This window comes from Delphinus delphis, chromosome 1 (genome assembly GCF_949987515.2).
Source record: "Delphinus delphis chromosome 1, mDelDel1.2, whole genome shotgun sequence".
Classification (NCBI taxonomy): Eukaryota; Metazoa; Chordata; class Mammalia; order Artiodactyla; family Delphinidae; genus Delphinus; species Delphinus delphis.
This window is the reverse complement of record NC_082683.1, coordinates 73,475,035-73,488,514: the sequence shown is the minus strand read 5'-3', so window position 1 is coordinate 73,488,514 and position 13,480 is coordinate 73,475,035. Positions and strand designations below refer to the sequence as shown.

The 13,480-nt window shown below is 40.1% G+C and overlaps 1 protein-coding gene across 1 annotated transcript in view; it reads right to left on the bottom strand.

Annotated features, from left to right (window-relative positions):
* The window catches only part of SAMD13 (sterile alpha motif domain containing 13), a 49,618-nt gene that overhangs the window by 18,712 nt on the left and 17,426 nt on the right, over positions 1-13,480 (bottom strand). The window lies entirely within an intron of this gene.

Genomic DNA, 13,480 nt, shown 5'->3' with positions numbered 1-13,480 from the left:
AAAAAAAAAAAAAAAAAAAGAGTGGTCCAGTGATTTCTGGCGGCCCACAATATGGTATTCATACCCCTGAACTAAGAATACCAGACCTTTTACAATGTGGCCCCAACATGTCATCACTTTTCCCATCCCCAACCCCGCGCGTCCAGGGCTAAAGCCATTCCCCAACACACCATGCCCTTCACATGCTGTTCCAGCCACTGAATGCCCCCTCATTTTCCAACAAAATCCTACCCTTCCTACCAGTTCAAATGCCACCATCTCTGTAAGGCATTTTCTGGCTGCACCTGGGTGTTTGTTATAACATCCTCTGAGTTCAAGACCTCCATTCTAACTCCAACTGCAGCACTTTTCCCACTGGATTATACTCTGCTTATTAGACAGTCTCTAGGAGACTGTCTAATCTTTCTACAGAGATGTGGGCTGAAGAGGTACATTTGGACCTGGACCATTTCTCACTTTATTATCCCTTGTGTCAAGTACATAGTTAGGAATTCAATCAATGTTCAGACGACTAGATGTTGATCAAGCATTAGTTTGAGAGGGTCTCTGGGTAACCTCCTCAATGGATTTAGAGAGGAGGGGAGGAAAGGTGGAAGAGAGAAAGAGTGGCAAGGACCTGCAGTTACTGTGACTCTTATTTCTGTGTTTCAAGAGTATTTGTCTAGATTTCTCTATGCCTCATCCGCAGTGATTCTTCCAGAGTGTACATCCCATCACATTGTTCCCCTGCTTCCAATTCTTCAAAGACTTCTTCCCATTGCCCTTTGGATAAATTCCAAATAGTTTCACTTGGCTCAGGAGGTCCTTCAGGACAAAACCCCCTCCTAGCCCTCCAGCTGGGAATATACTGGTGAGTAAAACAGAAGGGTCATTACTCTTGTGAATACACAGCACTTTTGGGGTAGACACTGATCAGTAATCATACGACTAAATGTACAGCCACACAATGTAGCTGAAGGATAGGCACTCTGTTCTATGGCAGTTTGAGGGGCTAGGAGAGGCTTTCTTGCGGAAGTTTCTTTTGAGGTAAGGTCTAGAGAGCAGCCAAAGGTTAACCGTATAAAGAAGTCAGCTGAAGATTATTCCAGGCTCTGTAGCAGGACTATACAGCCCAGGGAGCCACGCTGGTGTTGGAGGCCACATCAAGGATTCTGGGTTTTTGTCTATGAGCAATGGGACTTGTGAAATGGTCTGATGTAATAGGTGTGACCTGATCTGACTCAAATTTCTAAAAAGAGGGTATTGGAGAGGAGCCAGAGGAGAAGAAGGGACCAAGCAAGAGATCATGGTGACTGAGACTATGGTGGAAAAGGAGAGAAGCACGTGGATTTCAAAAATATTTAACCAATAGAATCAGCATGACCTAGTGGTGGACTAGACATGAGAACAAAGGAGATCGAAGTGTCCTGGAACTGGATGGATGGTGGTAACTGCACTTAGACTGCATCCCCAGGTTTGGTTGGACACACTGAATGTGGGGTACCATCTATATCGAAGTTGAGATTTAATGTGGAACATGGGTCTGGAGCTCAAAGCAGATGGGGGGGCTAGAGGTACATAGCGGGGAGCCAGAAGCGTTTAGATGGCGTGTGAAACCTTGGGAGGGAACGAGAGGAGAACTGGGCCTAGAATCAAGCTTGGGAAGGTTCAACATTTAGTGCAAGTTGAAAAGATTCATGTTACTTTTAATGGAAATGAAATTGCCCAGACTTTGGGGATTCCTGAAAGTCTTCAAACATCCAAAAGTCAAGGGTTGACCTGTGCCTCTGCCTTGTTCCCAGGATAATGTTTTGCTCATAGAAGGAACTTAAAATATTTGATTAAAAAAACAAACTTCTCTCCTAGTTAAAGAAAAGGGAGTCACTAATCAATGGCACATGTGATCAACTACTTATCAACATAGCACTTAATTTAAAAACATTTAGAGCCAATGCTTGCTAGTTATAAGTATTTTCCCTTTTGGGCATAGAGATTGTGAATCTATAAATACTGTCCATGTACATACACACTCACGTACATGCTCACTCACACACGGCATGTGCCCCCCCCCGCCACCCTCCTACCATTTAACAGTCAATATACATGGGGAAAAACTATTTTTTACTCTAACATTGTTAAACATTAACATGTACTTTCAAATCAAGGCTAAATGTGTTTTTAAAAAATTATACACATGCTGGGATTTTCCATCCTCTCTTTAACATAAGCAATCATAAACTGACACAGGGGACTCTCTTTTAGGTACCATTTTCCTTCCCTCTCTTGCTTAAGTTGGGCTTGAAAAATGTTTGGAAAGGATTCATTGTTTTAACAAATCTTTCAAGTTTTCTAGTCAGCTCGCTTCTAGCAGTGAGCACAGCGCCCCATCAGATGCACTTTTAAGTGCCCCAGAAAACATCTGAACTCACTCTCCCTGTGGCTGACTTCAATTAGCTGCCTTTCTTCATAAAGAATTGTTATCTAATTATGATAAAAAAAAAAAAAAACTATGCTACATTGTAATTTTAGGATGGGAGGCTTTCCTGATTCTTATTCTGCTGGGATATGACATCATCACTTCCTCAGTTCTGAAATATTCTTGAGTACTAGCATTGCAGCAGAGAACAAAGGCTTTGCAAAACCGCTGGCAGCGTACCATGAAGAGCACCAGTAATGAGGAATGTCTCATACTTAGGGTGAGGGGATACACAGAAGAAGCCAGTGTTAGACCACTCACATCCTGAGAGGAGAAACTATCCGTCTCCATCTCTGCCTTCCTACAGCTCACAGCACAGGTTGGACTGGTGTGTACAGTTGATACATGGCAAAGATCTGTTACATTAACGTAATAACAACCAGAGAGCATTTAGAGTCTACAATGTGCTTTTCACGCATAATCTATTATCAGCCTCCCAGCTCCTTGTGAACTGGCTACTATAACCTGTTTTTAGGAAACTAAGGCTCAGAAAGGTTAAGAACTCATCCCAAATCACATAGTGTATAAAGCCAGGATTGGGTTCCACATATGCTTGCCTCCAAATCTATGCTTTTTTTCACTCCATACTCATTGATACAACAGATATTTACTAAAAGCCTACTGTCTTCTCAGTACTGTGCTAGAGGCAGTGTTACCAGGATAGGAATGCATATCCTTCAAGGAGCTGGCACTCTGGTGAGGGGAAGCAGCATACTCTAAGTATTAGAATTGGGGGGGGTGAACTGGTGCTATTGGGGATGCACGCACTGGAGGGCCCAGATAATTCTGCCTGACCAGGACACTTGAAGATTTTTAATGCAATTCTGAAAGGCATCAATTGCTTCAAACACACACTAAGTTCCTCCCTGAGAGGGGATGGCTTGCAGAAGCAGAAACATGCAGGCACACATTGTCACTTCTAGGTTATGTTAAAGAATGATGGATGATTTTGCTGGACCCGTCCAGTGGTTTCAGCAACAGTTTAAACAAGAAACCTGGAGATTATCCAAGGCCACATGATGGTGGGTGTTGGGGAGGCCAGAGTGCCAAAGCCAGATAAAACTATGAGGACATTTCAGAGGATGGATTTAAGCGTCACCTTTCCCCACTGGTAAAGTCAGTATGTCTCCTCAAGGACTGTTATTTGTGGCCAAACTGAGATGCTTTGTTCCCTTTTAAAGGGACCATTCTCTCCAAATCTTTTCTTATAACTCATACGTGTCAAATTCCAGGAGGAATTTAAATGGTGCTGTTTAAAACACCTCCCAGATGGTGGTTCCCACTGTGGCTGCTAATTTTGCACTGATGAAATGAGATGGCAGATATAAACGTTCCATTATCATTTGATACTTATTATTCATTATTGTCATAGCAAAATATTTCCTAGAATATAAGGTATAAAGATGATAAATTCATGAATATTTTTCCAAGCATGGAGGCTTTAAAAATATATATGTATGTTACCTTATTACAAAAAACTAGCAAGAAATGAAGGGCAGAATTTGTCTCCAATCCCATCACTTAATCAAATCAATGTTTCCATTTAACATAGTCACCTTTCAGTCCCTGTGCATATGGTTGGGTACATCATGTATGGATAAAAATTACATAATGTGTGAATAATTCACACTAGGAACTGATTATCCCTTAATTAAACAATCACCTCACTTTTAAAGAGAGCTAAAGAGACACAATCATGAGGACAGAAATGCAATAAATAACAAATTTGGCAGATACATGCAGATCGAGACCTTATGATAAACGTTTTCACGTTGGCACATGATAATTTTAAGTGCTGGTGGCAAAAGTCTCCATTTCCCCTTTATATATTAGTGGAGGCAGATGAAAAATAGTTGAAACCCTTTCTCAGAATTCAGCGTGTGTATATTTTATGGCATTTATGATATTATAGATTCTGAGGGTTGATCAGACCAAAAGGAAACTCTGGATAAATACAGCCCATATGTGATTTCAAAACCCCATTATACTTATTAATTGCATTTCTGCTTTAAAGTTCAGAGCAAAAGTTACCTCCTATTAGTTAATTATGGTGATATATTTATTTATCATGCTACTCTTATAAAGCTAATTCTCAATGTTACTTGTGTTTCCACTCAGAAATGCACTCTAACTTTGTACTTCCTTGATCTTTATAACTTATTTTCAAAATTAAATTAACCTGCTCTTTGCCCATATCTTAAATCAGCCTTTGGCTAAAAACAATGTAATTCTGATTGTAATAAATTAACATTGATCTCTCGGCCTATGACGTAGCTAAGAATGAAGAGACCAAATGAGCTTTAGTTTTATCTCCATTTTTTTCTCCCTCTCCCGTCATCCTAACAAGCAGGGATCTGGCTGAAAGACAGTTGGAGAAAGAGAAAGGATGATTCAAAGTTTCTTGACAGGACAGTTTTTCATTTTTTAATATCCAGCTAAATAAGAGTTGACTGCATTTAGCTGCAGCATACCCAAGCAACGAAAGTATTGAAAAAGCAAATAATTCTTCTGTATATTTCAAATTCTTTAGCTTGGCATTCAGGGATTTAATTCAAACATAACTTTCCAGGCTTCTTTCCAATTCCAGGTTTGTACTGAAATCCAACCAGTCAATATCCTGGACTTTCCCATATCCACAGCTTTGGTTATGCTACTCAAAGCCCTGTCTGTTCAACTGCCAAGGATTAGAACCCTACTCATTTTTAAAAGATACTGGTTAAATGTCTCCTTCCTAATAACCCCAATCAATCTTCCATTCCAATAATGAATTAATTTTAACATGCCCACAATGAGCCGGGTACTTGATAAGCCTTGGGAACTAATCTAGTGAAAAGGAAAATCTCAAGCCAACTGCATGATGGAGATGGTCATATGTGTTCCCTGCCTTCATTATTTGTAGTGAGGTGGATGGACCTAGAGTCTGTCATACAGAGTGAAGTAAGTCAGAAAGAGAAAAACAAATACCGTATGCTAACACATATATATGGAATTTAAGGAAAGAAAAAAAAAGTTCATGAAGAACCTAGGGGTAAGACGGGAATAAAGACACAGACCTACTAGAGAATGGACTTGAGGATATGGGGAGGGGGAAGGGTAAGCTGTGACAAAGTGAGACAGTGGCATGGACATATATACACTACCAAACGTAAAATAGATAGCTAGTGGGAAGCAGCCGCATAGCACAGGGAGATCAGCTCAGTGCTTTGTGACCACCTAGAGGGGTGGGATAGGGTGGGAGGGAGGGAGACACAAGAGGGAAGAGATATGGGAACATATGTATATGTGTAACTGATTCACTTTGTTATAAAGCAGAAACTAACACACCATTGTAAAGCAATTATACTCCAATAAAATGTTAAAAATAATAAAATAAAATGAAAAAAAAAAAGCAAGTAAAGAACAGAAGGACTAGCTAGATGGAGGAAGGAGGGCAGTATGAGCCAGGCTGTGCTAGGTGTATGGAGCCCTGAAACAGTAGCAACACCATGATCAGGTCCCAAGAACAGATGAGCCATCTTCCTGCATCATTTCTTTCCTCTGTAACAGGCATCTTGCCTCAGGCTCATGGCTTTCCTCTGAAATCACATGGCACTCTGTCCTTGGCATATCTCTGCTGCGAATGTCTTCTGAACACCCCACCCCATCTTTCTGAAAACAAATCTGCCTCTTTCCTCACCTGCTCTCAGCTTTCTAGTATAAAGACCTCTGAACTAGTGTAAATAAGGACACTCCTCTCAAGAGGACTCATGAATTTCTGTTTTTCATTTACTATCAGATGCAATTCATGCCCACATTCATAATAAACAAAAACATATGCACATTTCATATCCTGATCATTAATACTAAAGACAACTGCATACAGATTGCCAGAAGAACTTTCCTTCCCTGCTCTAAGCCATGGCACAATGGTCACCATTCCAAAGAACTTAGTGTGGCTTTAATGCTGAGACAAACTCAGGTTTCCTTCAATAGGGATATCAGTAACACACCAGAATCTATGTAGAAAACAGCAACCCTTCAGAACTTCTAATGTATAGAAGATACGTAATGCATGTTTGTGAATTCTGCTGGCATCAATTGGAACTCCTGTTGTTTTCACACTTAAAATATGATGATATGCTTAGCTGATTCTATAGTTTTACTCATTTTACTCTTTTGAAATGTACACTTCCTTAAGGCAGTTATTTACAATGGACAAAATTGTACAAGTCAAAAAAGTGAACAGACTCAATTCTTAACCCAAGTCATCATTTAATTTAATGGAATAACCAAACGTAACCAAACTTTTAGCATAAGACCAAATGATAAGACTGAAGTGTGTCCCCTCCACCCCCAAAATTCATATGTTGAAGCCCTAACCCTCAGTGTGATTCTATTTGGGACTAGGTCTTTTAGGACATAGAGCAATTAAGGTTAAATGAGGTCATAAGGGTGGGGTCCTAATCCAATAGGATCGGTAGCCTTATAAGATCTGCATGCATGCAGTGAGGCAAGGCCATGTGAAGACATAATGAGAAGGCAACCATCTATAAGCCAGGAAGAGAGCTCTCTCCAGGTAATGAATCAGCCAGCATCTTGATCTTGGGCTTCCCAGCCTCCAGAACTCTGAGAAATATGTTTATGATGTTTAAGCCACCCAGTCTATGGCATTTTGCTAGGGCAGTCGAGTAGACTAATACACCATATATCAGAATGAGCAGACAGCCATAAAATACTAAGGAATTAATTTTGGCTTCACTAAGAAAAATTAAAATGCACCAATTAAAAGCAGCACTATTGGGCTTCCCTGGTGGCGCAGTGGTTGAGAATCCACCTGCTGATGCAGGGGACACGGGTTCGTGGCCTGGTCCAGGAAGATCCCACATGCCGCGGAGCGGCTGGGCCCATGAGCCATGGCCGCTGAGCCTGAGCGTCCGGAGCCTGTGCTCCACAACGGGAGAGGCCACAGCAGTGAGAGGCCTGCGTACCGCAAAAAAAAAAAAAAAAAAAAAAAAAAAAGTATCACTATTCACTACCATATATTCTCTGTATTCAAGAATCCATACATATGGCACTCTGACTTATTCAATCAAACATATCTGCAGAAGGGTTATGACATCAGATCCTGATTAGAAAGGTCATTTTTCAGGTTTGAATTAGGGGCTCAGTTTACTCCCCTCCTTTCTTCTTCTTTTGTCTCCCTCTTTCTTTTCTTCCTCCTCACTTTCTTTTTTCCTCCCTTCCTCCCTCCCTCCCTTCTTTTCTTCCTAACAAACTATCTGTTAAGAAGTATTTGGTATTTAGCCACTTATACTGTCTTGGGAGTTCTATTTTTCCATGCTTTTACTATAGTGGTATCTTACATCATGATCACTCCCTGTTCCAGATTGCTGTTCCCTGGAAAGAACAGCATCCCAGGAACCATCACTCACTGTGTTCAGGTAGAATTGGGCAGTGTGATTGTGGGGTTTGGGAAAGGTGTATGAAACAGAACATTCAGGAACTACCTAGCAAGCTGGTTACAATTTCCTCGTGGCTTTCAAAGAACATACATCTAAGGACTGCTGATCATTTACTTGACAACACAAAAGGACAGAAATATGAGTAAATGAACAAAAGCTGAAGCCAGTGATCAGACACACAATTACTTCTAACAGTTTCCTCTTCCTCCTTCCCTAAGGAGCCTGGCAAGACTTCCAGGCAAATAAATAAATATCCTGTGAAGTTATTTATTTAACCCTAGATGTGACCACTTCCCTTAGAGTTAGACCCCTGGCTGATGTGTGGGTTGCTGTATGTGTAAACACTGTTGGATTCTTTTTTATGAGGTAGTAATAGTAGCCATTGTTATTTTTGTTATATAAGAATTCTCTTTGATAATTCTACAATGAAGTCAGAGTTTTGAAATTCTAGCAATACAAATAATAATTTCTAACTCTACCCTAACATTTTACTTCTATCATTCACCTCCTAATCCTCTAATTCACATGGGCAAAAATGACAACCTCTTTAAATTAATAATTATCTTAATACTTAATAGTTAACAGCCTTCAAGAGGGCTATTCCAAAAGTTAGTGTTAATGCATATATGGCCAATTAATTTATGACAAATGAGCCAAGAATATACAATGGGGAAAGGACAGTCTCTTCAATAAATGGTGCTGGAAAAACAAGAGAGCCACGTGTAAGAGAATGAAACTGGACCACCATCTTACACCATACACAAAAATTAACTCAAAGTGGATCAAAGATTTGAATGTAAGACCGTAAGACCTGAAACTATAAAACTTGTAGAAGAAAACATAAGTGGTAAGCTCTTTGACATCAGCTTGGCAATGATTGTTTTTTGGACCTGACTCCAAAAGCAAAGGCAACAAAAGCAAAATTAAACAAGTGGGACTGCATCAGACTAAAAATCTTCAGCACAGCAAAGGAAATCATCAACAAAATGAAAAGGCAAGATACTGAATAGGAGAAAATATTTGCAAATCCAAAATATATAAAGAATACATATAACTCAACAGCAAAAAATAAACAAATAAACAATCTAATTAAAAAATGGGCAGAGGATTTGAATATACATTTTTTCCAAAGATATGCAGATGGTCAACACATATATGAAAAGATGCTCTACACCATTAATCATCAGGGAAATACAAACCAAAACCACAAGGAGATATCACCTCATGCCCTTTAGAATGGCTATTATCAAAACAAACAAGAAATAACAAGTGTTGGCAACGATGTGGAGAAAAGGGAACACTTGTGCACTGTTGGTAGGAGTGTAAATTGGTGCAGTCAGTATGGAAAACAGTAGGGAGGTTCCTGAAAAAAATTAAAAGTAGAACTACCATACAATCCAGCAACTCCACTTCTGGGTATCTATCTGAAGGAAGAAACCACTAAATCAAAAAGATATATGGACCCCCCCCCCCACATTCATTACAGCATTATTTACAATAACCAAGACATGAAAGCAACCTGAGTGATCATCAATGGATAAATGGATAAAAAAATGTGGTATATATACACAATGGAATAGTATTCAGCCATAAAAAGGAAGGAAGTCTTTCCATTTTTGACAACATGAATGGACCTTGAGGGCATTATGCAGGGGAAATAAGTCAGAGAAAGACAAAAGTATATAATCTCACTTATATGTGGAATCTAAAAACAAAAAATAAAAAAAAACCATTTTAAACCCCAAATCATAAATACAGAGAACAAATTGGGGGTTGCCAGAGGTAGGGGTTGGGGGTACACAAAATGGGTGAAAGTGGTGAAAAGGTACAAACTTCCAGTTATAAAATAAAAGTCATCGGGGTGTGACATACAGCACAGTGACTATAATTAATAATACCGCATTGTATATTTGAAAGTTGTTAAAAATTCTCATCACAAGAAAAAAAATTTGTAACTCTATATGGTGATGGATGTTAACTACACTTATCGAGGTGAACGTTTCACAGTATACAGAAATAATGAATGATTATGTTGTACATCTGAAACTAATATGCTATATGTCAACTGTATCTCAATATTTAAAGTTTGTATTTTAATATTAAAGTGAATTTAAAACTTTCCAACGTTAATTACTAAGAAAAGTATCACTTGACTGATTTTAAAAGAAATGTTATTTCCAAAATTAAAAGAGTCTTTGCTTCATAATAAAATAACAAACTGAACACAAATGCAGAGGAAGATGGTGAGATACATGTGCAAGAAAAGGCATGGTTTTAATACGAAAGAGCTTCTTTTGAAAGTTGCTAAACTTTGTTGCTGTGAACTTTCTCTTGCAGTAGAGCTTCTCCACTGAGGGGTGAGGGGCATGGTGGTGGTGGGGAGATAAACCACTTGTTGTTGAGAAGCTGCTAACTTACTATTAGCATCTATTGTGTGGGAACATTGGTTCCTACTCCATCCTAGGAGAAAAGGGAAGAAGGGAAAAAAGACCAACTGATGAAAAAGGGAGTAAGATTAAGTGAATGGGAAAAAAAAATTCACATTGTATACTTGTAAGTTGTACAGATATGAACATACATGTGAAACACCTAGAATTTTTTTTTAGAATTTATTGAAAATTCTAACATGGATCTAACATGGCTAAACATAGATCAATGGTAAGAGTGTCATGTACCAAGGTTTTGATTAATCCAAAAATCTGTGTATCTGAAATCTACAAAAAGAGAACACTATGATCCCATTTGTTCAGTAAAGGTTTATGTGTACTTTATATACATTTACATATCGATACAGAGAGTATTTGTACAGAAACTGTCTAGAAGGACACATTCCAAACTATTAAGATGGCTCCCTCTTAGATATTTAGTTATTTTTAAACTTAATAAACACTATGAATCCACCAGGCAAAATAAAACCTATAATCTTGACAATAATTATATCTATCCCATGCCTGTGTCCCCCACCTGAGGTAATCATCCTCAACCTTATATTCATTTAACCTTTCTCCCTGTGCACATGTGCAAGAGCTTGTCTTGGCTATATACCTGTGCAGTATGGTAGCCTCTAATCACATGTGGCTGTTGAGCATTAAAAATTTGACTAAGAAACTGGGTTTTTAATTTTCTTTAATTAGTTTAAATTTAAAATTTGAACTGGTATAAAGTATGTTTCTGATAAACACAACTTCATTGTTTTGGTGTAACAACATTTCACTTTAACCACTGAATCACCCAGGATACTACTGTTGAATTGAAGTTCTATCAGATGCAAGTCTCCTCTCTAGTTTTACACATAACACATGGCAATCTAGTTGGTGTCCACACATTGACTCAGGTCAAATGATCTTTTCTATGCACCCATGTAATATTGTAATGTGTTTGATGCAGACAGCGCAAGTTATGAAAATCTTTTCATGTGCTGTACTGGTAATTAATAGCCTTACTATTTTAATTTTAATATAATTAAATATTTTTTAGTTAAAAATAAGTATGTATAAATTTTAAAATTTAAAAAGGAGGCATAGGAGAAGTCATGATGGCAGAATAGGAAGATGTAGAATTTGTCTCTCCTCACAAGTACATCAAGAGTACATCTGCAAATGGAACGATTCTCACAGAGCACCTGCTGATCATTAGCGGAAGACTTTGGACACCTGAAAGGACAAGAAAAATCCCCTCACAACTGGGTAGGACAAAAGAAGGAAAAACAGAAAAGAGGAATTGAAAAAGGGACCTACAACCCTGGGGCATTTGTGGGAAGTGGGAGGGGCACCCATCTGAGCAGGCTTGCCCTCCCCTCAAGCCAAGGTCTCCTTGACCTGCATAGGCTCCAGGGTCTTGAGCACCACCCATTCCAAAGCCTCCTTGGGAAACAGACCTGGGCACCCCTGCCTGAGACAGGAATCCACCAGTGCTGGTGGGGGCTGAGTGCTAAAGAGTGAGGTTAAGAGAGCAGATTCAGGGAGAGGACTGCTGTTGGCTGTGCAGATACAACAGAGGTGATGGGAGTAAGGGGCTCTGCAGCTGGGAATGCCCCTAGTGGAAGCGTGGTCTGCCTAGGAAATGAGGTGCCATCGTTGAGTGGCCCCTGCCTCCGTGTGCACTGGGAAGGACTCCACCAGAGCGAGCGTGCCCCAGTCTGTTGCAACTGCCTGCTGGTCTCTGCCGCCACAGGCACTTGGTGCATACCCCAGTTGTGGCTGCCACACCCCTCCCTGGCCTGAGTAAGTGTGCCCCAATCAGCCACTGCTTTTTCTCCCTCTCACCTGGGTGGGGAACAGACGCCTGAGGGTGGTGCACATGGAGAGGTGGGGCCAAAACAAAAGCTGAGCTCCAGGGGCAGTGTGACTACACAGGCCATGGATTAAACCTCTGTGATTGGCTTGGTAAATCCTGCGTATGGGAATATATGAATAGACAATGAGTGTTCCCACAACTGAGACCAGTCTAACTTTAGCAGCAGTGGACTCTGGGTGCAGGTACATGAAGTAGTTTGGTCAGGTGAGAGTCTGAGTGCCCCCACTGGGCCCACAGCAGGTCCAGAGACCTACCTAGACGTACTGGAGAGCCTCCTGGGGAGGCAGGGGTTGGCTGTGGCTCACTGTGGGAGCAAGGACACTGACAGAGGAGGCACCAGGAAAATATTCTTATTACTATTATTCCTTTTTAGTTTGCTTCATTTTGTTCAGTTGTTGGTGTTCTTGTTTTCATTATTTATTTTTATTTTCAATATTTTTTATTTTTCTATTTTTACTTTTATGTGTTTTTTTCCTGTTTTTGATTTTTTTTGGATCATTTTTATGTGTTGGTTTTATGTTTTCTTTGCCATTTTTAAAAATATTAGTTTGCTTTCAGTTTTTGTTTTGTTTTTCATTTTTTGTTTTCATTAGTGTAGTCCTTATTGATTGTTCTCATTTTTGAGTTATTTTGTTTGTCTGTTCTCTTGTTTTTTGTTTTCTATGTTTTGTTTTTGTTTTTTCTGTCTGCTTCTTTGTTTCTTTCCGGTTGTTTGGTTTTCTTCTTACCATTTGTCTTGGGCTTGGTTTGTCTGTTTTCTTCTTTGTGTGTGTGTGTGGGTTGTTGTTGCTGTTTGTTTGTTTTTGCTACTTGTCTTGGGGTTTTTTTGTCTGTTTTATTTTCCTTTCTTTTTTCTCTGGTTATGCTACGTAGTTTGCAGGCTCTTGGTTCCCCGGCCAGGGGTTGGACCTGGGCTTCCGGGGTTGGAGCACCGAGTCCAGGATGCTGGACCACCAGAGAATTCCAGAGCCCAGGGAATACTAATCACTGTGCACTCTCCTGGAGGTATCCATCTCCACACCAAGACCTGGCTCCACCCAACTGCCTGCAGGCTCCAGTGCTGGAAACCTCATGCCATACAAAAGAAAGGAACACAGCCCCACCCATCAGCAGACAGGATGCCTAAAGTCATACTATGCTCACAGACACCTCAAAACACACCACCTGATGTGGCCCTGCCCATCAGAGGGAAAAGACTCAGCTCCACCCACCAGAGCACAGGCACCAGTCCCTCCCACCAGGAAGCCTACACAAGCCCCTGGACCAAACTCACCCACCAGGGGGAAGA